Here is a 26,438-nt window from a genome sequence, read left to right as displayed (position 1 = left end):
TTAAAGCTTTAAAAATTATGAAAATTATAGAAAATACTTTTATAACTCTTGTAAATTAAATAATGATGCAAAATGATATTTTTAAAGTATATATGCTATTTAAAAAAAATATGAGAGCAAAATTGGGTATCAACAACTGCCCCTCTTTACCCGAGAATGATGAAAGAGTTGTCAGGTAAAGAAATTGATGACCAATTTTGTCCAAATTGAGTGAGGAATGATGTATTTTGAAACAAAAATGGGGGCTGAACCCTGGTACTTGAATTGCCTACATATCCCTGGTGTTACGGGAATCAGACCGTGTGTAGTTGTGGATCCAACGACGAACAAAACCGATGGTGTTGTTATATGAGTGGTCGTATGTTTCGGGATGGTTCTTTTGGGTAGGATAGTGTCGTAGGTAACATATATTTATGTAATGACCCAACCGGTCATTTTAACTTTTAGAACCCCGTTCCCTAAAATAAAACTTCCTGTAGGTGTTTGTAATGATTTATGACTTGCGGGGATGGTTGGTTCGGGATTTGGAAGTGTTTGGGGTGAAACCGGAACACTTGGTTCCTTAAGTTGGCCTTAAAGTGCTAAGTTTGACATCGATCAATATTTTGAGAAAATGACCCCGGAATAGAATTTTGATGATTCCAACAGCTCCGTATGGTGATTTTGGACTTAGGAGCGTGTTCTGCATTTTATTTGGAAGTCCGTAGTTAAATTAGGCTTGAAATGGCTAAAAATAAGAATTTAAGTTTGGAAGTTTGACCGATGAGTTGACCTTTTGACACCGGAGTCAGAATCCAGTTCCGAAAATTTTCATAGCTCCGTTATGTAATTTATGACTTGTGTGTAAAATTTGAGGTCAATCAGAGTTGATTTGATAGGTTCCGACATCGAATGTAGAAGTTGAAAACTCTTAGTTTTATTAAGCTTGAATTGGGGTATGATTCATGGATTTAGCGTTGTTTGATGTGATTTAGAGGTTCGACTAAGTTTGTATGATGTTTTAGGACTTGTTGGTATATTTGGTTGAGGTCCCAAGGGCCTCGGGTGAGTTTCGAAAAGTTAACGGATCAAAAGTTGTATATTCTAGGTTGTGATCGAGCCCCAGATCGAACCCAGATATCGAGCCCACGATCGAGGCCTGAGTCGAAGCCGGGGACGAGGCTTAGTATCGAAGCCACGATCGAAGGTCCAGCTCGAGGTCCATGATAGAAGGCAAGGCTCGAAAGCCAGGATCAAGACCTAAGATCGAACTTGATCGAGGCCATGACCAGCTCCCAAGATTGAGCTCCTAGATCGAGCTCCCTGAGATCGAGCTCCCCTGATCGGGCTCCTTGGTCGAACTGGATAGAGCTGTAAGTTATAAAAACAAAACAGAGGACATTCGTCCCATTTGCCATTTTTGACGAACTTGAGCTTGAGCAGAGGTGACTTTTGACAGATTTTCAAGGGAAAACATCGGGGTAAGTGATTCTAACTCGGATTTGGTCTACATATACAACTATATCATTGTTTTCACCATAAATTAGTGTTTTGAGATTTAAATTTGGGAATTTTTAGAAATCTCATAGAAATGAATTTTTGAGATTTCGGTATCGATTCGGAGTCAGATTTTAGGGAAACTGGTATGGTTGGACTCGTAATTGAATGGGTTATCGGATTTCGTAACTTTTTTCGGATTCCGAGATGTGGGCCCCGCGGACGAATTTTTAATTAATTTCGGGATTTTTATTAAAAATATAGTATTTTCTTAAAGAATTGATTCCTATAATTTTTAGTGATTGTATCGAATTATTTTGGCTAGATTCGAGCCAGACAGAATTGGATAATCGTGAAAAAGGACTTATAGTGGATTAAATTGGAGCAAGACGAGGTAAGTCTCTCGTCTAATCTTGTGAGGGGCAAATTACCCCATAAGAATTAAATTGAATAATTATTGCTAATTGCGGGGTCTATGTACGCACGAGGTGATGAGAGTCCATACGTAGCTACTATTAATGTTAAAGTCTGGGTAGTTTAAGATTCAAAGCATGAATTACTTGTGTGAATTGTATTCTTTATTAATTAAAATAATTGATGTATATATTGTGAATTGTTATGAAAAGTAGAAAAATATGGAATTTTCATATGCTTAATTTTTGTTTAAATCAATTAATCGTTAAAAGAAATTGTTCTCCTCCCGAATTTACCTTATAATAAATATTCTCTCCTTCCAGAGGCATATAAGAAAATATCCTCCTTTCTTGTGGAGCGGGCCGAACGCCTCGGCAGGATAGATGCATCTATGGATCGTGCCGCACGTCCCTCGGCAATGTACACGAAACTCTGGATCGGGCCGTACGACCTCGACAGAAATCATGCTTAATAATAATAATAATTACATGATACTTGGACAGTTTATTACAGCTTGTAAAGTTATTTGATAAATTGGAAATTTATTAAAATTGAATTGCAGCTTGTAAAGCTATTTGATAAATTGGAAATTTATTGAAATTGAATTGCACCTTGTAAAGCTATTTGATAAATTGGAATTTATATATATATATATATATATATATATATATATATATATATATATATATATATATATATATATATATATATATATATATATATTGATATATTGGAATTTTATTGAAATTGAAGGATTTAATATATATATACAGAGAATTGTTGCATTTTGAAGGAATTTAATTATTTCTGCTGGTTAAATAAATTATTGTTATATTCTGGGAATCATGTTAATTTAAATATTCTAGTCTTATTTCAATTCTTATTATTAACCCATAGTGAGTGTCAAAGTTGGCCATCTCGTCTCTACCACTTCGAGATTAGGCTTGATACTTACTGGGTACACGTTGTTTACGTACTCATACTACACTTGCTGTACTTTTTGTGCAGGATCTGAGACAGGTACTAGTGGAGGACCTATCATCACATATCCACGTCATCGCGAGGCATAGTGGTGAGCTGCCTTTCTGAGCTGTTCTACAGCTACCAGTATCTCTTCTTATATTCACATTCTGTCTATTTCATTTCAGACAGTATTCAGAGTTTTGTATAATCTATTAGATGCTCATGCACTTGTGACACCGGGTCTTGGCACACACATTAGTAGAAGTTGATATTTTATTATTTTCTTGAAATAAAAGTTTAATCAATGTACGTTTGATTTATTAGTTGGCTTGCCTAGCTGTAGTGTTGGGCGCTATCACGACCTATAGGTAAAACTGGGTCGTGACAACATGGTATCAGAGCACTTGGTTCGCGTAGGTCTCACAAGTTATGAGCAGACCTAATAGAGTCTTGCGGATCGGTACGGAGACGTCTGTACTTATCTTCGAGAGGCTATATGGTGTTAGGAAACTACCTTTCTCCATATTCCATCGTGCAATTGATGTAGTACTAAATATCCTTCTCTTATTCTCTCATAGATGGTGAGAACACACTCTAATGAGATTCCAGACCAGGGAAGAGCTACTCCCCCAGTTGCTAGAGGCCGAGGCAGAGGCCGAGGGAGGGCTCCAGGCCGTGGTAGAGGGCGAGGACATCCCAGGACTGTTCCAGTTATGCTGCCAGTGGGTCCAGCAGAGAATCCCATTATTGAGGAGCAGGGTGAGGTGCCTGTGGTAGAGCAAGCTCTGATGGATTTCACATCTGCACCAGAATTTCAGGACGTCATGGGTCGTATGCTGCGGTTCATTAACACTATGACTCAAGCCAGTTTATTTCCGGCAAACCCAACCACATCTCAGGCGGGCGGGGGAGCACAGACCCCTACCGCACAGGCTCATGGACAGGCAACTGCTGTATATCAGACCCAGGGTGCACTACCCGTGGGTGGAGCCCAGCCAGCAGCTACACCTGAGCCCAGGCTAGCTGTAGCCTCCGATCCTCAGAAATTAGTGGATCGATGGACTAGACTACATCCTCCTGTCTTTGGGGGTGAGCGACATGAGGATCCACAGGACTTCATTGATCGTTGCAGGGAAAGACTGCACAACATGAGGATACTGGAGTCTCATGGGGTAGACTTTGCTACTTTTCAGCTAGAGGGCAGAGCCCGTAGATGGTGGCAGTCTTCTGATCTTGGCAGACCAGCAGATTCTCCTCCCATAACTTGGGACAGGTTCACCCGTATCTTCCTGGATAGGTATATTCCACCCTCCCAGAGGGAAGAGTTGAGGTTTCAGTTTGAGCAGCTCCAGCAGGGTCAGATGTCCGTGATCGATTATGAGGCGAGGTTTTCTAAGTTATCTCACCATGCACTTATGATACTCCTACTGAGGCGGAGAGAGTGCAGAGGTTTGTTGTGGGTTTACATACTGGCAGGGTACTTCTTATGAGCTAGTCGTGGAGATAGCTCGGAGGATTGAGGGTGTACGTCAGCGTAGCCGGTAGCAGGTTACTAGAGATAAGCGGTTTAGGTATTTTGGAGAGTTCAGAGGTGCTCCGTCTGAGGGCAAAGGTCAGTTCGTGAGAGGGCAGTCCAGTAGGCCCCCATATCCAGCACCCCCACCTCCTCAGGGTGCTCCAGTATGACCTTATTTCAGTGCTATACCAGAGAGTTCTTATCGCCCACCAGCTATTCAGGGTTCTTTCCGTGGGTATTCAGGTCCCTAGGGCCAGACACTTAGTCAACAACCCATCGCACCGAAGAGTTGTTATGAGTGTGGGGATCCCAGTCACATGCGAAGGTTTTGCCCCAGGCTTCGAGGTAGACCAGTACAATAGGGTCAGCAGCCTATGCTTACCAAACCAGTTGCTCCACCAGTAGTCCGACCACAGAGAGGCAGATGAAAAGTATGTAGGGGCTGTCGTAGAGGTAGAGGTCAGCCAAGCGGAGGCCTGACAGTTGGCGCTCCAGCTCGGTTCTATGCTTTTCCAGCTAGACCAGATGCAGAGGCCTTAAATGTCGTTATTACAGGTATTATTTCTGTTTGTGGCAAAAATGCCTCAGTATTATTTGATCCAGGATCTACGTATTCATATGTGTCATCTCTATTTGCTCCATTCCTGGTGTTTCTCGTGAGTCCTTGAGTACTCCTGTTTATGTGTCTACTCTTGTGGGCGATTCTGTTATTGTGAACCGGATCTACCGGTCCTGTATTATTACATTCTGTGGTTATGAAACTAGAGCAGATCTCCTATTGCTTGAGATGATCGGTTTTGAAATTATTCTGGGCATGGATTGGTTATCTCCATATCATGCTATTCTAGATTGTCATGCCAAGAATGTTACCTTGGCTATTCTAGCATTTCCTAAGCTGGAGTGGAAGGGTTCGCCTGTTAGTTCATTTAATCGAGTTATTTCTTTTATAAAGGCTCAACACATGGTTGAGAAGGGTTGTTTGGCTTATCTAGCCTATGTTCGGGATACTACTACAGAGACTCCGGCTATTGATTCAGTGCCTGTAGTTTTGGAGTTCCCCGATGTATTTCCGTCAGATTTTCCAGGTATGCCACCTGATCGTGATATTAATTTCTTTATTGACTTGGCTTCAGATTCCCGGACTATATCTATCCCACCGTATCGCATGGCTCCGAAAGAATTGAAAGAACAACTTGAAGAGTTACTAGCCAAAGGGTTCGTCAGACCGAGTGTATCGCCTTGGGGTGCACCAGTATTATTTGTGAAAAAGAAGGATGGAACAATGCAGATGTGTATTGATTATCGCCAATTGAACAAAGTCACTATTAAGAACAAGTACCCGTTGCCGCGTATTGATGATCTATTTGACCAGTTGCAGGGTGCTAGGGTATTCTCTAAGATCGACTTGAGGTCGGGGTACCATCAGTTGAAGATTCGGGATTCGGATGTTTCGAAGACTGCTTTTCGGACTAGATATGGTCATTATGAGTTTCTGGTGATGTCCTTCGGTTTAACTAATGCCCCGGCAGCGTTTATGGATATGATGAACAGGGTATTCATGTCATATATTGATTCGTTTGTCATTGTCTTCATTGATGACATATTAATCTATTCGCGCAGTAAGGAGGAACATGAGCAACATGTGAGAGTGGTGCTTCAGACATTGCGGGAACAAAAGCTATATGCTAAATTCTCTAAATGTGAGTTTTGGCTAGAGTCTGTAGAATTTTTGGGACATATTGTATCGGGCGAAGGTATTAAAGTTGACCCCAAAAATATTGAGGCAGTTCAGAATTGGCATCGTCCCACTTCGGCGACTGAGATCAGGAGTTTTCTAGGTTTAGGAGGTTTTTATCATCGTTTCGTGGAAGGTTTTTTTATCTATTGCAGTACATTTGACCAAATTAACCCAGAAAGGTGTTCAGTTCTGATGGTCCGATGATTGTGAGTCATGCTTTCAGAAGCTCATGATAGCACTGACTACAATACCCATGTTAGTGTTACCATCTGGTTCGGGAATATATACAGTATATTGCGATGAGTCACGCGTTGGCTTGGGTTATGTATTGATGCAGGAAAAGCGAGTTATTGCATATGCTTCACGTCAGCTGAAGCCCCACGAGAAGAATTATCCAGTACATGATTTGGAGTTAGCTGCGATTGTTCACGCTCTAAAGATTTGGATGCATTATCTTTATGGGGTGTCTTGTGAAGTTTACACTGATCATCGCAGTTTGCAGCATTTGTTCAAGGAGAGGGATCTAAATTTGAGGCAGCGCAGATGGCTGGAGTTACTAAAATATTATGATATTACTATCTTGTAACATCCAGGCAAAGCAAATGTGGTTGCAGATGCCTTGAGCAGGAAGGCGGAGAGTATGGGTAGTTTGGCTTTCATTTCAGCAGAGGAAAGGCCATTAGCCTCAGATATTCAGTCCTTGGCTAACAAACTTGTGAGGCTGGATATTTCAGAGCCCAGCAGAGTTCTTGCATGTGTGGTGGCCTAATCTTCACTATTTGAACAGATCAAGGCTCGCCAGTATGATGACCCATACTTGATGGCTCTTCATGAAACGGTACTATGAGGTGATGCCAAGGAATTTACTATTAGAGCGGATGGTGTTCTACAACTCCAGGATCGTCTATGTGTTCATAATGTGGATGGACTGAGGAAAAAGATCCTGGAGGAGGCACACAGTTCTCGGTATTCTATTCATCCAGGTGCTACTAAGATGTATCGTGAGTTGAGGCAACATTATTGGTGGTGGCAAATGAAAAAGGATATAGTTGAGTATGTATCTAAGTGTCTAAATTGCCAGCAAGTGAAATATGAGCACCAGAGGCCAGGTGGCCTACTTCAGCAGATGACTATACCAGAGTGGAAATGTGAATGAATTACTATGGACTTTGTAGTTGGGTTTCCGCGGACCTTGAGGAAGTTTGATGCAGTTTGGGTGATTGTTGATAGGTTGACCAAGTCGGCACATTTTATTCCTGTTGTGACTACGTATACTTCAGAGAGGTTGGCCCAGATTTATATTCAGGAGATAGTTCGGTTGCACGGTGTGCCAATTTCCATCATATCAGATAGAGGCCCTCAGTTTACTTCACATTTCTGGAGAGCAGTACAGAGTGAGTTGGGGACCCATGTAGAGCTCAGCACAACCTTTCATCCGCAGACCGATGGGCAGTCAGAGCGGACAATTCAAATTTTGGAGGATATGCTCAGGGTATGTGTGATAGACTTTAGAGGTCAGTGGGATCGTTTCCTGCCTTTGGCCGAGTTTTCTTATAATAACAGTTACCAATCCAGCATCGAGTTGGCTCCATTTGAGGTTTTATATGGTCGGCGATGTCGTTCACCTATCGGATGGTTTAAGCCAGGTGAGGCAAAGTTATATGGTACTGATTTGGTAAGGGATGCCTTGGAAAAGGTAAAGTTGATTCAGGAGCGACTTCGTACAGCACAGTCCAGACAAAAGTGTTACGCGGATCAGAAAGCGCGTGATATATCATTTATGGTAGGTAAAAAAGTTCTCTTGAAGGTTTCGCCGATGAAGGGAATTATGAGATTCGGGAAGAAGGGCAAGTTGAGCCAAAGGTTTATAGGCCCATTTGAGGTGTTGAAACGAGTTGGGGAGGTTGCTTTTGAGCTTGCATTGCCTCCCAGCCTATCGGGAGTTCATCCGGTTTTCCACGTATCTGTACTCTGAAAGTATCATGCCGGCCTATCACATGTGTTAGACTTTATCACAGTTCATCTAGATAATAGCTTGGTTTATGAAGAGGAGCCAATTGCCATTGTTGATAAACAGGTTCGCCAGTTGAGGTCCAAGAGGATTTCTGTAGTAAAAGTGCAGTGGAGGGGCCAACCAGTCGAGGAAGCAACTTGGGAGGCCGAGGAAGACATGCAGAGCAAATATCCACACTTATTCAGCACTCCAAGTACTATTCTAAACCCGTTCGAGGAAGAATGTTTGTTTAAGAGGTGGAGAATGTAATGACCCAACAAGTCATTTTAATTTTTAGAACCTCGTTCCCTAAAATAAAACTTCCCGTAGGTGCTTGTAATGATTTATGACTTGCGGGGATGGTTGGTTCGGGATTTGGAAGTATTTGGGGTGAAACCGGAACACTTGGTTCCTTAAGTTGGCCTTAAAGTGCTAAGTTTGACTTCGGTCAACATTTTGAGAAAACGACCCCAGAATAGAATTTTGATGATTCCAACAGCTCCGTATGGTTATTTTGGACTTAGGAGCGTGTTCTGAATTTTATTTGGAAGTCCGTAGTTAAATTAGGCTTGAAATGACTAAAACCAAGAATTTAAGTTTGGAAGTTTGACCGATGAGTTGACTTTTTGATACCGGAGTCGGAATCCTGTTCCGAAAATTTTCATAGCTCCGTTATGTAATTTATGACTTGTGTGTAAAATTTGAGGTCAATCGGAGTTGATTTGATAGGTTCCGACATCGAATGTAGAAGTTAAAAACTCTTAGTTTCATTAAGCTTGAATTGGGGTATGATTCATGGTTTTAGCGTTGTTTGATGTGATTTAGAGGTTCGACTAAGTTCGTATGATGTTTTAGGACTTGTTGGTAAATTTGGTTAAGGTCCCGAGGGCCTCGGGTGAGTTTCGAATGGTTAACGGATCAAAAGTTGGACTTAAAAAGCTGCTGCAATTTTCACTTCTACTGTATATTCTAGGCTTTGATCGAGCCCCAGATTGAACCCATATATCGAGCCCACGATCGAGGCCTGAGTCGAAGCCAGGGACGAGGCTCAGTATCGAAGCCATGATTGAAGGTCCAGCTCGAGGTTCATGATTGAAGGCAAGGCTCGAGGGCCAGGATCAAGACCCAAGATCGAACTTGATCGAGGTCATGACCATGTCCCAGGCTCGAGGCCTGATCGAGGCCATGACCAACTCCCATGATCGAGCTCCTAGATCGAGCTCCCTGAGATCGAGCTCCCCTGATCGAGCTCCTTGGTCGAACTGGACAGAGCTGTAAGTTATAAAAACAAAATAGAGGACATTCGTCCCATTTGCCATTTTTGACGAACTTGAGCTTGAGTAGAGGTGACTTTTGACAGATTTTCAAGGGAAAAACATTGGGATAAGTGATTCTAACTCGGATTTGGTCTACATATACAAGTATATCATTGTTTTCACCATAAATTAGTGTTTTGAGATTTAAATTTGGGAAATTTTTAGAAATCTCATAGAAATAAATTGTTGAGATTTCGGTATCGATTCGGAGTCAGATTTGGGTGAAACTGGTATGGTTGGACTCATAATGAAATGGGTTATCGGATTTCGTAACTTTTGCCAAATTCCGAGATGTGGGCCCCACAGATGAATTTTTAATTAATTTCGGGATTTTTATTAAAAATATAGTATTTTCTTATAGAATTGATTCCTATAACTTTTAGTGATTGTATCGAATTATTTTGGCTAGATTCGAGCCAGACAGAATTGGATAATCGTGGAAAAGGCCTTTTAGTGGATTAAATTGGAGCAAGACGAGGTAAGTCTCTCGTCTAATCTTGTGAGGGGCAAATTATCCCATAGGAATTAAATTGAATAATTGTTGCTAATTGTGGGGGTTATGTACGCACGAGGTAACGAGAGTCCGTGCGTAAAAACTATTAATGTTAAAGTCTGGGTAGTTTAAGATTCAAAGCATGAATTACTTGTGTGAATTGTATTCTTTATTAATTAAAATAATTGATGTATATATTGTGAATTGTTATGAAAAGTAGAAAAATATGAAATTTTCATATGCTTAATTTTTATTTAAATCAATTAATTGTTAAAAGAAATTGTTCTCCTCCCGAATTTACCTTATAAGAAATATACTCTCCTTCCAGAGGCACATAAGAAAATATCCTCCTTTCTTGTGGAGCAGGCCGAACGCCTCGGCAGGATAGATGCATCTATGGATCGTGCCACACGTCCTTCGGCAGTGTGCACAATATTCTGGATCGAGCCGAACGACCTCGGCAGGAATCGTGCTTAATAATAATAATAATTACACGATACTTTAACGGTTTATTGCAGCTTGGAAAGCTATTTAATAAATTGAAAATTCATTGAAAATGGAATTGCAGCTTGTAAAGCTACTTAATATAATATATTGTTGCATTTTGAAGGAACTTAATTATTTCTGCTGGTTAAATAAATTATTGTTATATTCTGGGAATCATGTTGATTTAAATATTCTAGTCTTAGTTCAATAATTATTATTAACCCATAGTGAGTGTCAAAGTTGGCCATCTCGTCTCTACTACTCCGAGATTAGGCTTGATAGTTACTGGGTACATGTTGTTTGCGTACTCATACTACACTTGCTGTACTTTTTGCGCAGGATCTGAGATAGGTACTAGTGGAGGACCTATCATCACATATCCACGTCATCCCGAGGCATAGTGGTGAACTGCCTTTCTGAGTTGTTCTGTATTACATTCTGTCTATTTCATTTGAGACAGTATTCAGAGTTTTGTATAATCTATTAGATGCTCATGCACTTGTGACACCGGGTCTTGGCACACACATTGGTAGAAGTTGGTAGTTTATTATTTTCTTGGAATAAAAGTTTAACGAATGTACGTTTGATTTATTTGTTGGCTTGCCTAGCTATAGTGTTGGGCGCCATCACGACATATAGGTGAAATTGGGTCGTGACAATTTAGGTGGGACTATGGATGCGAATTTGAATGTTACGGATGTATCAGGAGATACTTGAACGGTTATAGAACAAAGGGTAATCAATTGATGATCATCGATTACATTTGAGATAGTCAGGGATGTGAACATTGTGAACGAAAACCGGAGCGAAAGTTGCTCCCATTTGTAGAACAATTACCTCCTGAGTTACCTGCAAAACTTAAACATGATGCAAATTCCCTCTGGACCATGAAAGTTGCCTACGGACGATGAGGATGATGTCCATAGACCATGACATCCTGGGTCATGACGAGTATGGTAAGGGATTCGCAGGCCATGTAATGGTGTCCTCGGGCCACGAGGATGGTGCCTTTGGACTATGACGCCATTGAATAATGATATACAGTTTCGATAGATCCTCAGGCCATTGCATGGTGTCTTCAGGCTATGAGGATGGTGCCTTTGGACTATGATGCCTTCGGACAATGTGGTGATGTTTCAGCCTATGAAATGCAAGTATGTGGCGATATCGAATGTTTGATATAGAAAATAGCTAATGCTTAGTTGTATGCGAGAATGAGACAAGACAAGGCTTGGTCTTGTATGAGATGAGGGCAGTGTTTAACCCTATGCGAAGAAAGGAGACAATGCTTAGTATTGTGCAAGGAAAGGAGACAGTGCTTAGTCTCTAGCAAGGAAAGGCAATGCTTAGCCTTATGCAATAACGGAGGCAATGCTTAGTCTTATTCAAGGAATGGAGACAATGTTTAGTATCATGCAAAGGAAGGCAGTTCTTAGCCTTATGCAATGTGGAGGCAATGCTTGGACTCATGCAAGGAATGGACACAAAGTTTAGTCTCATGCAAAGAAAGGCAGCGCTTAGCCTTATACAATAATGGAGGCAATGCTTAGCCCCATGCAAGTGAAGGAGACTGTAACGACCCGACCGATCATTTTGATCCCCGGTGCGTCATTCGGCAGTTCGAAGCCTTGGGTAGTTTCACTTCAGGTATTATGACTTGTACGCGTGGTCAAAATTAAATTTCGGGAAGTTTGGAGTTGATTTGGAAAGAAAAATCTAAATTTATAAGATTTAAGTTGGAAGAGTTAACTAAACTTTGACTTTTGAGTAAACGATCTCGAAATCTGGATTTGAAGGTTCCAACAGGTTCGTATAATGATTTTGGACTTGGGCGTATGTCCGGATCGAGTTTTGGATGACCGGGAGCGTTTCAACGCCTATTGTGGAAGTTGGCATTTAGGAAGAATTTCATAAATTTGGGTTGGGGGTAATTCAATGTTATCGATGTCCGTTTGGGATTTCGAGTCTGGGAATAGCTCCCTATGGTGATTCTGGTATTGGGAGCGCATCCGGAAGTTGATTCGGAGGTCCGTAGGTCATTTTGGGTCCATTTGGAGAAAGGTAGAAATTTGAAGGTTTTTGAGAAGTTTGACCGGAAGTGGACTTTTTGATATCGGGGTCGGATTCCGATTCCGAAAGTTGGAGTAGGTCCGTAATGTCAAATGTGACTTGTGTGCAAAATTTGAGGTCAATTGACATGATTTGATAGGTTTCGGCATCAAATGTAGATGGTTGAAATTCTTAAATTTCATTAAGCTTGGAATGAGGTGCACTCCATGAATTTGACATTTTTTCATGTGATTTGGAGCCTCATCTAAGTTCGTGTCCTGTTTTGGGATAGGTTGGTATGTTTGGACGAGGTCCCGAGGGCCTCGGGTGAGTTTCGGGGTGGTTTCAGATCATTTGGAGCTGTTTTGGAACAACTGATTCTAGTGTCTGGTTTTGTTCTTCATGAACGCGAAGGAAGTCCCGCGTTCGTGAAGAAGAAATTTTCGGGGTGCTGGATTTGTCATTCGCTAACACGAAGGAAGGCTCGCGAATGCGGATAGGTGCCTGAGGAATTTACGCGAACGCGAGGGGCCAATCGCGAACGCGTAGAAGGAAAGAGAAGGCTGGGCCTGGAGCCATTTAGCATTCGCGAACGCGGAGCTCCAACCGCGAACGCGAAGAGAAAAATTGAAGGCCGTTCAGGTTTGGCCTTCGCGAACCCGAGGGGATTTCCGCGTTCGCGAAGAAGAATCGGACTGAGCAGTGAGTTGTTTAAAAACCGGATTTTTGGCCATTTTCACTTCATTTCCTCCATGGGAACCGGTCTTGGAGCGATTTAGGAGCTCCATCTTCATCATCTATATCAAGGTAAGTGATTCCCACCTATTGCAAGTTAAATACTTGGATTATATATGGATTTAGACATGAAAATATGTAGAAATTTGGGATTTTGAAGAAAAACCTAGAATTTAGTAATTTGGATTTTGAGCACGAATTTGGGCATGGAATTGGGAATAAATCATATATTTGAGTTTATAAGGTTATGGGTAATGATTATATTCAAATAATTTCGGAATCCGGGCATGTGGGCCCGAGGGTGATTTTATCGACTTTTCAAATGGAGTTGGGAATGGTTATAAATTGAATTGTTGTGAGTAATAGAGTGTATTTTCATTGGTTTGCACATTGTTTGGCTAGTTTTGGAGTGCTGGGCATTGGTTTGAGTCGTCGGAAGGTCTTGGGAGCCGGTTATGGAGTTTCGGAGTGAGGTAAGTCTCATTTCTAACCTTGTAAGAGGGAATTTACCCGATAGGTGAAATAAATCACTGTGTGCTCGTATTTGTGGGGGCTATGTACGCACGATGTGACAAGAGTCCATGTGTAGCTACTATTATGCCTATGTTCGGGTAGTCTAGGACTCAAAAGCATGCTTTACGTGTAATATATGAAATCTTGTTGTCAATTTGAAATGCTTAAATCATATCGAACTGTGTTAATAAATTTCTAAAAGGTAGACATCGTTTTCTTGACTTTTAAAAGAGAAATTGCCTTTTCCTTGGATAATTGCCCCTTGATGAATTCTTGATTGATTATTTAAATGTGTTATATTTTGTGGAACGGGCTGAAGGCATCGGTAGATTAAATAGATGCATCTATGGTTCGCTCCATTCGACCCTCTGAAAGTGCACAGTTTAAATATTATGTTGGATCGGGTCCTACGACCTCGGCATGATTTGTGCATGCTTGTATTGCTTGCCCTGAAATTTATGACAATTGATATGGCCTCACTGGCCGGAGATGTAAATTGTTAAAAGATGAAAATAAATTTGGAGATTCCTTAATTATAAAAGAATTGCTTACTTACTTCAAAATAACGAGCTTACAGTCGTTCTACGAAATCCATACTTAATCATACCATTGATATTTTATTTATAGCCTATAGTAAGTGTCTGAGCCGACCCCTCGTCACTATTTTTTCGGGGTAGGCGAGATACTTACTGGGTACGCGTTGTTTTTGTACTCATACTACACTTGCTATACATTTTGTTGTACATGCATATATACATTTAGTGGCCTTGTGGACGCAGCGGCGTGGTTGACACGGGGACTTAGGGAGCTGCACCTTATGTACGATCCGCAACCGGCAGAGTCTCCTTCAGAGTATTATATTTTCTTTCCTATCCAAATTTGTATTTCGGACAATTATTGTATTTTATTTTAAATTCCTAGAAAATGCTCATGCACTTGTGACACCGGGTTCTGGGATGATTATGGGATGTTCAGTATTCAAAATTGGAAAACATTGTTATCTATTCTGTAAATTCATCTTTTACTAGTTAAATTGAATTAAATTTACGATTTCAAAAATATTAAAATGTGAAGTTAATTAACTATTTAATGTTAGCTTGCCTGAGAGTGGTGTCCGGCGCTATTACAATCTTTAACAGATTTTGGGTCATGACAACATGGTATCAGAGCACTAGGTTCACTTAGGTCTCATGAGTCATGAGCGAGTCTAGTAGAGTCTTGTGAATCGGTACGGAGACGTCTGTACTTTTCTTCGAGAGGCTACAGGGCTATTTGGATCACTTCCCTTCTTGATTACTCATCGTGCGATTTGATTCCTTTGAGGCTTATGCCTTCATTTCCTTCCCATTCAATCTTATGCGACGTGAAGCGTTGGTTATAAATCGGGAATTGAGGAATTATAATGGTACTACAGATGTGGTGCGGGCTGTTTCTCCCTGCGTAGTTGATTGGGCTATTGTCGTCGCCTTGCGGAAGGATACTCTGTCATTTCAGCTCGGTAGTTGTACTTCTGAGAGCTTTGAGGCTATGCACAAGTTGCTATGATGCTCATGAATTATTATCGCACAATATTGATGTGATGGTAGGATGCTTGCCTATGTATCAGGGCGGTGAATGACTTGAAAGGAGGTTTACTCAGTATATTATGATTCAGAGATTCGGTATTTTACTTCCGACGGAGGAAAGGCAATCGAACTAAGAATGTTTAGACTTGGGTTGATGGAGTGGCGGGACCCGATATTTTTGAGCGTGGTGGAATCTTTGCCTGTGATGTGGCATCATCATCCTTGATTGGTTATAATGTGTTAAGTTCATCGGTGCTATGGTTTCCTTCAATTCGCCTTGGGGCAGAGTATTATAAATGGTGCCGAGAAAGCGGTTGTCAGAGGTCGCAGTGTGTAGAGGTTCAGGATCGAATCGGCATTCCTGGTATTGATGGCTCGAGAAAGATGATCCTTGGAAGGGTTTAAAGTTAGTAGCAATCTATTGGTTCAAATGCTACAGAGATAGATTTTAATTTAAGGCAACAACTGGGCAGCGAAGGTTGAGGAAAGACATGTGGGAGGTGTCTTGTGGTGGTTAAATTTCCAAAAGGCCAAGTGTGAGAAACAAAAGTCGAGTAGTTGCTTAAAGGGGAGGGTTTGACCAAAGTGGGAGAGTGGCTGAGTAGCATATGAGTTCTGTGGTAGAATGACTACACGCCTTGAGAAAGGTTTTGAGTGATTTGGGATTTAGGGTGGACAATGACTGGGTCTATGGACCTAATTTGGAGCATCAACTGTTTTACGGTGGGAGATTGGATGCGATAGGAAAGAGTTTCTCGATATGAAGAAGGATACAACCTGATTTTGGATTGGGAGATATTGTCTCACCTTTAGTTGATGTCCATGAGGAGTGAACGAGTTTGTATAGTTGGTGAATGAGCACGGGCTCAAGATGGGTTACCGATTTTGTAGTAATTGTACTCATTGCAGCGTTGTTGGGTGATGTCGGCATTGAATTTCCACAGGTGGGTTATCTCCTTTGAGCAGGTCAGCGGTCTCATGGTTGACGAAGCTTTTACGGAGAATTCTACTGGCTATCCAGTAAGAGGTCGAATATGTAACTGTGGCTAGTAATTCAAAGTGTTCATGAAAGGTTTAACAGAAAGATTTCGAGAAATTTGGCGAGTTACGTGTGCAGGATCATGTCACCGATGAAGAAAGAATCTTGGTGGGTTCCAGGTTTATGCAATGGTAGCTCCGAACAAAATGGGAGAGTCCCACCATCTACGATTGGATAGTATGGTCAGTTACTTGTGCAGTTTCTAGTTATCGGTGTATTGGTGGGTCATTATGACTAAGGAAAGAAAACATCGATGGTAATTTGAGCAAAGGATTTGGGGGATGTGTGACATATTTGTCCTTATCGATTCATGTTCAGACTTTGGGAAGACTCAGGATTTATGCTTCGTGTAGAGGAAAGTTACAAGGAAGATGATTCGGCCAGGTGCTTCTTTGAGAGGGTGCTCATGTGCTAGCGGAGCCTCGTAGTTGATTATATTCGGGACCAAGTCAGAGTGGGTGACTCTCAATAACGGTCCTAGTAGATTCAAAAGTTAAGGTATGGTGTCTAAGGATTTTGAGTCCATAATATGGTTGAATATCGAGCCTTTGCAGCGAATTATGATAAATGAGTTTGGAGTGTTCCGTGTTACCTTTGGTCTACGGGGTATCATGAGAGGAAGTGGAGCATGTAACTTTGTATTTATAGAAGAATCATCAGAATGGGTGCATCAGTTGAAGACATGATTATGCGCACAATGAGGGTATGAAATGGTTTGTGGGTTTTGGGGACAATGTGGTTTCGTTAAATAGGGTTACTCGGGATGAGTGCGGATTGAGTTCGTTATATTGATAAAGGAGCTGTTGTTATTTCTAAGGAAGATCCAGAGTAAATTAGGAGAAGTCGGGTTTGGTTAGCAGTGGTTGAATCGGCATAATGATGGCAATGATCAGCTCCTTTAGTGTGTTGGGTTATTCATGTGATTTGTGACGGTACGTGCGAGGTTTGACGACCGCCGTAATTGATTTTATTTGGGGGCATTCGAGCATTATAGAATGTTATGTGTAGATGGATCCCGTAAGAATTATGGTGGTTTAGACCACTACTTGAGGTTGGTATTTTCTGCGGATATGAGAATTCAGTCACGTGTTGCAATGGTTCTCTCAAAATGAGTTAAGTAGAAGGTTTCTATATGATGAAGTGTTTACCCTATTAGTGGTTCAGGAGTTATGATGAAATTCTTATACTCTTACGCATTGGCATTATTAAGTGCAGTGGTCGGCATGGGATTCGGAAGTTGAGGATCAAGGTTGCAGTTTGGTGTCGACAAGAATGTCAAGAGCTCGGATGAGCGGGAATGGATTCAGATGGTTAGAGTAAGCTGGTATTCTCTTTAGCGTCACCTGAGATCGGTGTCTTGTGTAAGATGCTTTGAGTAGTGATTTCGGATTTTTGATTTGCTTTACAGCAATTGTGCGGCCGGTGGTATGGATATGTAGACTTGTTATCTGGTGCGAAAGGTCGTGGGAGCACGTCCCACGGGGAGATTGTATAAGTGTGACATGTAGTCACTTGATTGATCGAAGAATATAACCAAGTATGGAGATTACGGTCCTATTGTTCATGTGAGAATTTATGCTTGGAGGGCGCTCGGTTCATTTGATTGTGGACGGTGGAGGTTTGTTCTGGATATGATGGTTGTTCTTGTGTGTTATGGGGAAAAAGGGTTATTATGAGCCCTTGAAACATTATTAGACTAGTACAGTGCGATCCGAATTAGCTTGAGGTCCGTGGATGGATCTAGATATGAATGTGGGCTCTATATCGGGCCGGATGTGTTCATTTTAGCTTAACGCTCCTTGTGGAGGAGTATTCAGAGGTTGGATGTTATTTCATCGTCGGCTATTTCATGTAATACTATATTGTGCTATGTTAGTTATAAAACGGCTTGTTAATTTCATATGTGTTGAGGTTCCGTGTAGCGATGATGTTATGTGAGCAGGATGGCTCTCGAGATTCAGATCATATATCAAACCTTAGTTGTGCTTGACTTTTGTAGTGTATGGCACTATCTGTCTCCCCCGGGATGGTATTATGCACTTAGAGTGCCTGTGTCTGATATTCGGATATTTTGTAGTAATGAACGTTCTAGCTCGTTAAGTATTTCCGTATGGATTCTTTTTGTGTGGATCGGGTGGCACGCAGCCACGGGTATGTTGTTTGGATCCAGTTGCACGCCGCAACAGTGTGATGCTGAGTACAGTCCCATATATTCTATTTTGTGTGTTTTGTGTCCCATTTTCTGAGGAAAGGTTCATGACACCTTTCCGGTTGTCTAATTAGTTACGTGGGTTGAGTAATCCCTTCCAGAGTTCATTTTCCTTATGTATCATGTTCAAGTTGGTAGCTTGTTGGCACATTGTGGCATCACATGAGACTTTTGATATGTCTGAGGTGGCTTATTGCCTGAGCAGCTTGTACTGGGGTGAGATGATATTATTGGACCCGGGATCAGTGCGATTGGATTATATGAAGTATAGTAAAGAGAAAATACTGTCATTTGGTTATAATTGGGTGATGATTCTAGTTAGGAGGAGAGACTGAATGATTTGTTGACTCGGCAGTCGGTTATGAATTTCTACATGTCTCTTCTGTCGTGGCGGTATTGCAAGAGTCAGAACCAGACTTATATATGTCATGAGGTTTATTGTGAACATCAGATTCGGGGAATGTCGGCTATTATGATCAGAGAATGTTATTATGGTCATGTGAATGTTGCGGTGCATGGTGTGAATTCAACAAAGGTATAAAGTCATGTTCTGGTACATCACGTGGTGATTGATACGGCATTCGTATGTTGGAAGCAGGCCTCGCAGAGAATTTTGGATGTTGGAACTGGGCTCTAAGGCTTATTTGCCTAAATAAAAGAGAATATCTTCAGGTTTGATCGATCTAATGTGCTCAGCTGAGTTGTGGTAGCACGGGTAGGTGCACGAGGTGTCAAACAATGATTTCGGACAACTCCAGCGTAGTTCTTAGCACGTTCGAGGACGAACGTATGTTTAAGTGGGAGAGAATGTAATGACCCGACCGGTCGTTTTGAGCCCCGACACGTCATTTGGCAGTTCGAAGCCTTGAGTAGCTTCACTTTAGGTATTATGACTTGTACGCGTGGTCGGAATTGAATTTCGGGAAGTTTGGAGATGATTTGGAAAGCAAATTCTAAATTTATAAGCTTTAAGTTGGAAGAGTTAACCAAACTTTGACTTGTGATTAAATGATCTCGGAATCGGGATTTGAAGGTTCCAACAGGTTCGTATGATGATTTTGGACTTGGGCGTATGTCCGGATCGAGTTTTGGATGACCCGAGAGCATTTCGGCGCCTATTGTGGAAGTCGGCATTTTGGAAGAATTTCATAAATTTGGGTTGAGGTGCAATTCAATGTTATATATGTCCGCTTGGGATTCCAAGTTTGGGAATAGCTTCATATGGTGATTCTGGTATTGGGAGCGCGTCCGGAAGTGGATTCGGAGGTCCGTGGGTCATTTTCGGGCCATTTGGCGAAAGTTAGAAATTTGAATGTTTTTGAGAAGTTTGACTGGAAGTGTACTTTTTGATATCGGGGTCGGATTCCAATTCCGGAAGTTGGAGTAGGTCCATAATGTTAAATGTGACTTGTGTGCAAAATTTGAGGTCAATCGGTCGTGATTTGATAGGTTTTGACATCGAATGTAGAAATTCTAAAGTTCATTAAGTTTGGAATGAGGTGCAATCCATGAATTTGATGTTGTTTGATGTGATTTGGAGGCTCGACTAAGTTTGTGTCGTGTTTTGGGACAAGTTGGTATGTTTGGACGAGGTCCCGGGGGCCTCGGGTGTGTTTCGGGGTGGTTTCGGATTATTTGGAGCTGTTTTGGAACAGGTGATTATGGTGTCTGGTTTGGTTCTTCGCGAACGCGAAGGAAGTCCCGCATTCGCGAAGAATTTTTTTGGGGGGTGCTGGCTTTGGCATTCACGAATGCGAAGGAGGGCTCGCGAACGCGGATAGGTGCCTGAGGAACTTATCCGAACATGAGGGGCCAATCGCGAACGCATAGAAGGAAAGAGGGGGCTGGGCCTGGAGCTATTTAGCCTTCACGAATGCGGAGCTCCAACCGCGAACGCGAAGAGAAAAATTGAAGGCCGTTCAGGTTTGTCCTTCGTGAACGCGAGGAGATTTCCGCGTTCGCGAAGCAGAGTCGGACTGGGCGGTGAGTTGTTTGAAAACGGGATTTTTGGGCATTTTCACTTCATTTCCTCCATAGGAGCCAGTCTTGGAGCGATTCTGGAGCTCCATCTTCATCAACTATATCAAGGTAAGTGATTCCCACCTATTGCAAGTTAAATACTTGGATTATATATGGATTTAGACATGAAAATTTGTAGAAATTTTGGATTTTGAAGAAAAACCTAGAATTTGGTATTTTGGATTTTGACCACGTATTTGTTCATGGAATTGGTAATAAATCATATATTTGAGTTTATAAGGTTATGGGTAATGATTATCTTCAAAACTTTTCCGAATCCGGACACGTGGGCCCGAGGGTGATTTTATCGACTTTTCGAACAAAGTTGGGAATGGCTGTAAATTGAATTATTATGAGTATTAGAGTATATTTTCATGGGTTTGCACATTGTCTGGCTAGTTTTGGAGCATTAGGTATTGGTTTGAGTCGTCGGAAGGGCTTGGGAGCCGGTTATGGAGTTTTGGATCGAGGTAAGTCTCCTTTCTAACCTTGTAAGAGGGAATTTACCCCATAGGTGAAATAAATCACTGTGTGCTCCTATTTGTGGGGGCTACGTACGCATGAGGTGACGAGAGTCCGTGCGTAGCTACTATTATGCCTAAGTTTGGGTAGTCTAGGACCCAAAAGCATGCTTTACTTGTAATATTTGAAATCGTGTTTTCAATTTAAAATGCTTAAATCATATCGAACTGTGTTAATAAATTTCTAAAAGTCTAGACATCGTTTTCTTAACTTTTAAAAGAGAAATTGCCTTTTCCTTGGATAATTGCCCCTTGATGAATTCTTGATTGATTATTTAAATGTGTTATCTTTTGTGGAATTGGCTGAACGCCTCGGTAGATTAAATAGATGCATCTATGGTTCGCTCCATTCGACCCTCTGAAAGTGCACAGTTTAAATATTATGTTGGATCGGGTCGTACGACCTCGGTATGATTTGCGCATGCTTGTATTGCTTACCCTAAAATTTATGACAATTGATATGGCCTCACTGGCCGGATATGTAAATTGTTAAAAGATGAAAATAAATTTGGAGATTCCTTAATTATAAAAGGATTGCTTACTTACTTCAAAATAATGAGCTTATAGCCATTCTACGAAATCCATACTTAATCATACCATTGGTATTTTATTTATATCCCATAGTAAGTGTCCGAGTCTAATCCTCGTCATTACTTCTTCAGGGTTAGGCGGGATACTTACTGGGTACGCGTTATTTTCGTACTCATACTACACTTGCTGTACATTTTGTTGTACATGCATATATACATTTAGTGGCCTTGTGGACGCAACGGCGTGGTTGACACATGGACTTAGGGAGCTGCACCTTATGTACGATCCGCAACCGGCAGAGTCTCCTTCAGAGTATTGTATTTTCTTTCCTGTCGAAATTTATATTCCGGACAGTTATTGTATTTTATTTTAAATTCTTAGAAAATGCTCGTGCACTTGTAACACCGAGTTCTGGGATGATTAAGGGATGTTCAGTATTGAAATTGGAAAACATTGTTATCTATTCTGTAAATTCATCTTTTACTAGTTAAATTGAATTAAATTTACGATTTCAAAAATATTAAAATGCAAAGGTAATTGACTATTTAGTGTTGGCTTGCCTGATAGAGGTGTCCGGCGCCATCACAACCTTTAACGTATTTTGGGTCATGACAGAGACATTGCTTAGTCTCATGCAAAGCAAGGCAGTGCTTAGCCTTATGCAATGTGGAGGCAATGCTTAGCCTCATGCAAGGGAAGGAGACAGTGTTTAGTCTCATGCAAAGGAAGGCAGTGCTTAGACTTATGCAATGTGGAGGCAATGCTTAGCCTCATGCAAAGAATGGAGACAGTGTTTAGTCTTATGAAAAGAAAGGCAGTGCTTAGACTTATGCAATAATGGAGGCAATACTTAGCCTTATGCAAGGAAAGAAGGCAGTGCTTAGCCTCATGTAAGGAATGGAGACACTGTTTAGTCTCATGCAAAGAAAGGCAGTGGTTAGCCTTATGTAATAATGGAGGCAATGCTTAGCCTCATGAAAGGAAAGGCAATACTTGGCCTTATGCAATGATGCAGGCAACGCTTAGCCTTATGCAAGAGAAAGAAATGACTGAGTGCGAGTGGATAAAGCATTTCTTAGCTTGATATGTTTGCATTTGGCAATTGTTGTTGTTGTGAAGATAGTGATCTTGTTGTGTGTATATATTTGTGGACGTTCCTGTTATGTTCATTATGCTTGCATCCAAATAAAAATCCTGAGTTTTGCGGGGGAATGGTTGGTTCATGATCTCGATTTCCTTTCTTTGCCTTTTTCCTTCAGGCCCTACTTGAGTTACCCTGGGTAACGTCTGTCTGCCATAGAAACAAATTTTCGAAAAACATGCATGTATTTGACAAATTATTTTCAAAAATGTAGTTGTTTGAAATATGTGATAATGCACGAGATCAAATAATTTAGATGAACTAGTGACTGTGACGCATTTTGAGATGTTGCAACCTCCTTGCTTTGGAATTTTGAGGGTCCTCATCAAAATTCTGGCCCAGTTTAAATGCCTACTTCCGACATCACATTCCTTGGCGGTTCCAAACGTGATGAGATCGGCCAAACTCGAGATCTTTCCCCTGTTTATGACCATAGTGGAAATGAAGATTTTATTATGATGTGACCGAACCCACAAGGCTTCCTACGTATCACCTCTTAAATGGGAATCAGGTCAAGCATAGTTCAATTACATCAAATAGAAAGTGCAAACATAATCTTAATCATAGTATCTTTTGACTGCGTCTGAATTGATAGGTTTTGGCCAAATCACTCCATCCATCTCTACAAGTATAAGTGCTCCTCCTGTCAATACCCGGTGAACCATGTAATGGCCCTGCCAGTTAAATAAGAATTTCCCCTTTGATTCATCTCTATGTGGAAAGATTCGCTTTAGCACCAACTGCCCCAGCGTGAATTGCCTTGTCCTGACCTTTTTGTTGAAAGCTCTTGCCATTCTGTTTTGGTAGAGTTGACCATGGCATACAACATTCATTCTTTTCTCATCAATGAAAGCTAGTTGTTCATACTGGTTTCGTACCCATTCTACATCGCTGAGCTCAATTTCTTATATGATTCTTAAAGAAGGAATTTCCACTTTGACGAAAATAACGACTTCAGTTCCATAAAGTAGTAGGTAGGGAGTTTCCCCATTTGATGTACGAATTGTGGTACGATACCCAAGTAAAGCAAATGGTAGCTTCTCGTGCCATTATTTGTAATTGTCTACCATCTTCCTCAATATCTTCTTGATATTCTTGTTGGCAGCTTCTACGACACCGTTTATTTGCGGCATGTATGCTGTAGAGTTTCGGTATTTGATCTTGAATGTCCCACATATGGCTTTCATCAAATCGCTGTTGAGATTGGCAGCATTGTCAGTAATGATTGACTCTGGTACCCCAAATCGACAAACGATACGATCCCGAACAAAGTCTGCTACAACCTTCTTAGTTATCGCTTTGTAAGATGCGGCTTCAACGCATTTTGTGAAGTAGTCTATGGCCACCAGAATGAACCTATGTCCGTTTGAAGCAACGGGTTCGATTGGTCTGATGACATCCATACCCCAAGCGGAGAAAGGCCAGGGTGAACTTGTTGCATTAAGTTCGTTAGGTGGTACTCGTATCATGTCAGCATGATCTGGCATTGGTGACACTGTTGAACGTACTTGATATTGTCTGTTTCCATAGTCATCCAAAAATATCCTACTCTTAGTATCTTCTTGGCCAAAAAGAAACCATTCATGTGGTGTTTGCAGTTTCCAACATGTATTTCCTCGAGCAATCGGGATGCCTCATGGGCATCGACACACCGCATTAATCCCAGGTCAGGAGTCCTTCTATACATAAATCCTCCACTTTGAAAGAAATGGTTGGCTAATCTGCGAAGCATGCGCTTCTGAGTGTGGATAGCGCTCTCTGGGTATTCTCTTTTTTCCAAGTACTTCTTGATGTCGTGGAACGACGGGTTTACGTCAATCTCTTCTTCAACATGAGCACAATAAGCTGGTTGTTTATGAATTTTTATTGGGATAGGATCGATGAAATTCTTATCTAGGTGTTGTATCACGGAAGACAAAGTGGCTAATGCATCTGCAAATGCATTCTGAATCCTTGGAACATGTTTGAATTCTATCTTTGTGAATCTCTTGATCAGCTCTAGTACACACTGCAAATATGGCAATATTTTGGTGTTCTTCGTAGCCAATTCCCCAAGAACCTGGTGCACCAAAAGATCTGAATCTCTGATTACCAGCAGTTCCTGAATGTTCATGTCAATGGCCAATCTGAGTCTCAGGATGCAGGCCTCATATTCCGCCATGTTGTTGGTGTATGGAAACCTGAGTTTTGCATATACCAGATAGTGTTTACCTGTTTCTGATACTAAGACAGCTCCAATGCCTACTCCTTTGAAGTTTTCTGCTCTGTCGAAGAACATCCTCCAACCATCATATGCCTTAGTGATATCTTCTCCTATGAATGACACCTCCTCGTGGGAAAATATGTTTTCAATGGTTCGTATTCTCCATCTATGGGATTTTCTGCCAAATGATTTATCAATGCTTGCCCTTTGACTGCCTTCTGAGTTACGTAGACGATGTTGAACTCACTCAGCAATATTTTCCACTTTGCTAACTTACTCATAGGCATGTGTTTCTAAAAGATGTATTTTAGCGGATTCATCCTTGATATGAGATATGTAGTGTATGCACAGAAATAATGTCTTAACTTCTGGGCTATCTATGTCAAAGTGTAGCAGGTGCGTTCCAATAAAGATTTTCGGGCCTCATAAGGCGTGAACTTCTTGCTCGTATAATATATCGCATGTTCCTTTCTTCTAGTTCCATCATGTTGTCCCAAAATGCAACTGAAATCCCCATCTAATACTGACAAATAAAGCAGCAGAGGCCTCCCCGGTTCTGGTGGGACCGGAATGGGCGGCTTAGATAAATACTCCTTGATTTTGTCGAAAGCCTTCTAGCATTCTTCAGTCCAACTTGTTGCAGCATATTTCCTTAGCATTCTGAAGATTGGCTCACATATCACGGTTGATTGTGCTATGAAGCGGCTGATGTAATTGAGACGCCCTAAAAAACTCATCACCTATTTCTTATTCTTTGGAGGTGGCAACCCCCGGATAGCTTTGACTTTTTATGGGTCTAACTCAATCCCTCGGCGACTGACGATGAATCCTAACAACTTTCCAGCAAGGACTTCGAAGGCACATTTTGAAGGATTCAACTTCAAATTGTATTTTCGAAGTTGGTCGAAAAATTTCTTCAAGTCTACTATGTGATCCGAACTCCTTTTAGATTTGATGATAACGTCATCCACATACACAAAGGATTGGAGATCATGCTTGGCACAGTTGTCAATCAATATGTGTATGTTGGGCAATGGTAAATCATCTTTGGGACTTGCCCTGTTCAGGTCTCGGTAATCAACACATACTCTAACTTTCCCATCCTAAGATATTATATCATCTTCCAGATCCTCTGAATTATTGTCCTTATGTTGTGTTTTCTCATTACATGTCATAATCGTAGGTTCATCAAGATATGTAATAATTATGCTGAAAAGAAATATAGAAAGAAAATAACAAATATAAAAAGCAATAATGCATTAATAACTTTTAAAACGTCAACAAGTGCGGCTCGATGGCTCGAGTAATTATTTCAAAACAAAATACTGAAAAATATCTCAAATTCTCAAAACTATTTTAAAATAATTCATGCTAATTTCCCAGGCTACCCAGGAACTCAACGGGCCCGGGATGGTGCAGCGGTCCAGTTCTTGAGAATAACTCCTTCATCCATGGTCTGAATGGTAAGGTATTCCTTCTCCGCTTCCTCGACAATTGCACTGCATTCCATGTCTTCTT

The sequence above is a fragment of the Nicotiana tabacum genome, chromosome 4, assembly GCF_000715075.1.
Source record: "Nicotiana tabacum cultivar K326 chromosome 4, ASM71507v2, whole genome shotgun sequence".
NCBI classification, from domain to species: domain Eukaryota; kingdom Viridiplantae; phylum Streptophyta; class Magnoliopsida; order Solanales; family Solanaceae; genus Nicotiana; species Nicotiana tabacum.
This window is presented reverse-complemented; position numbering follows the sequence as displayed.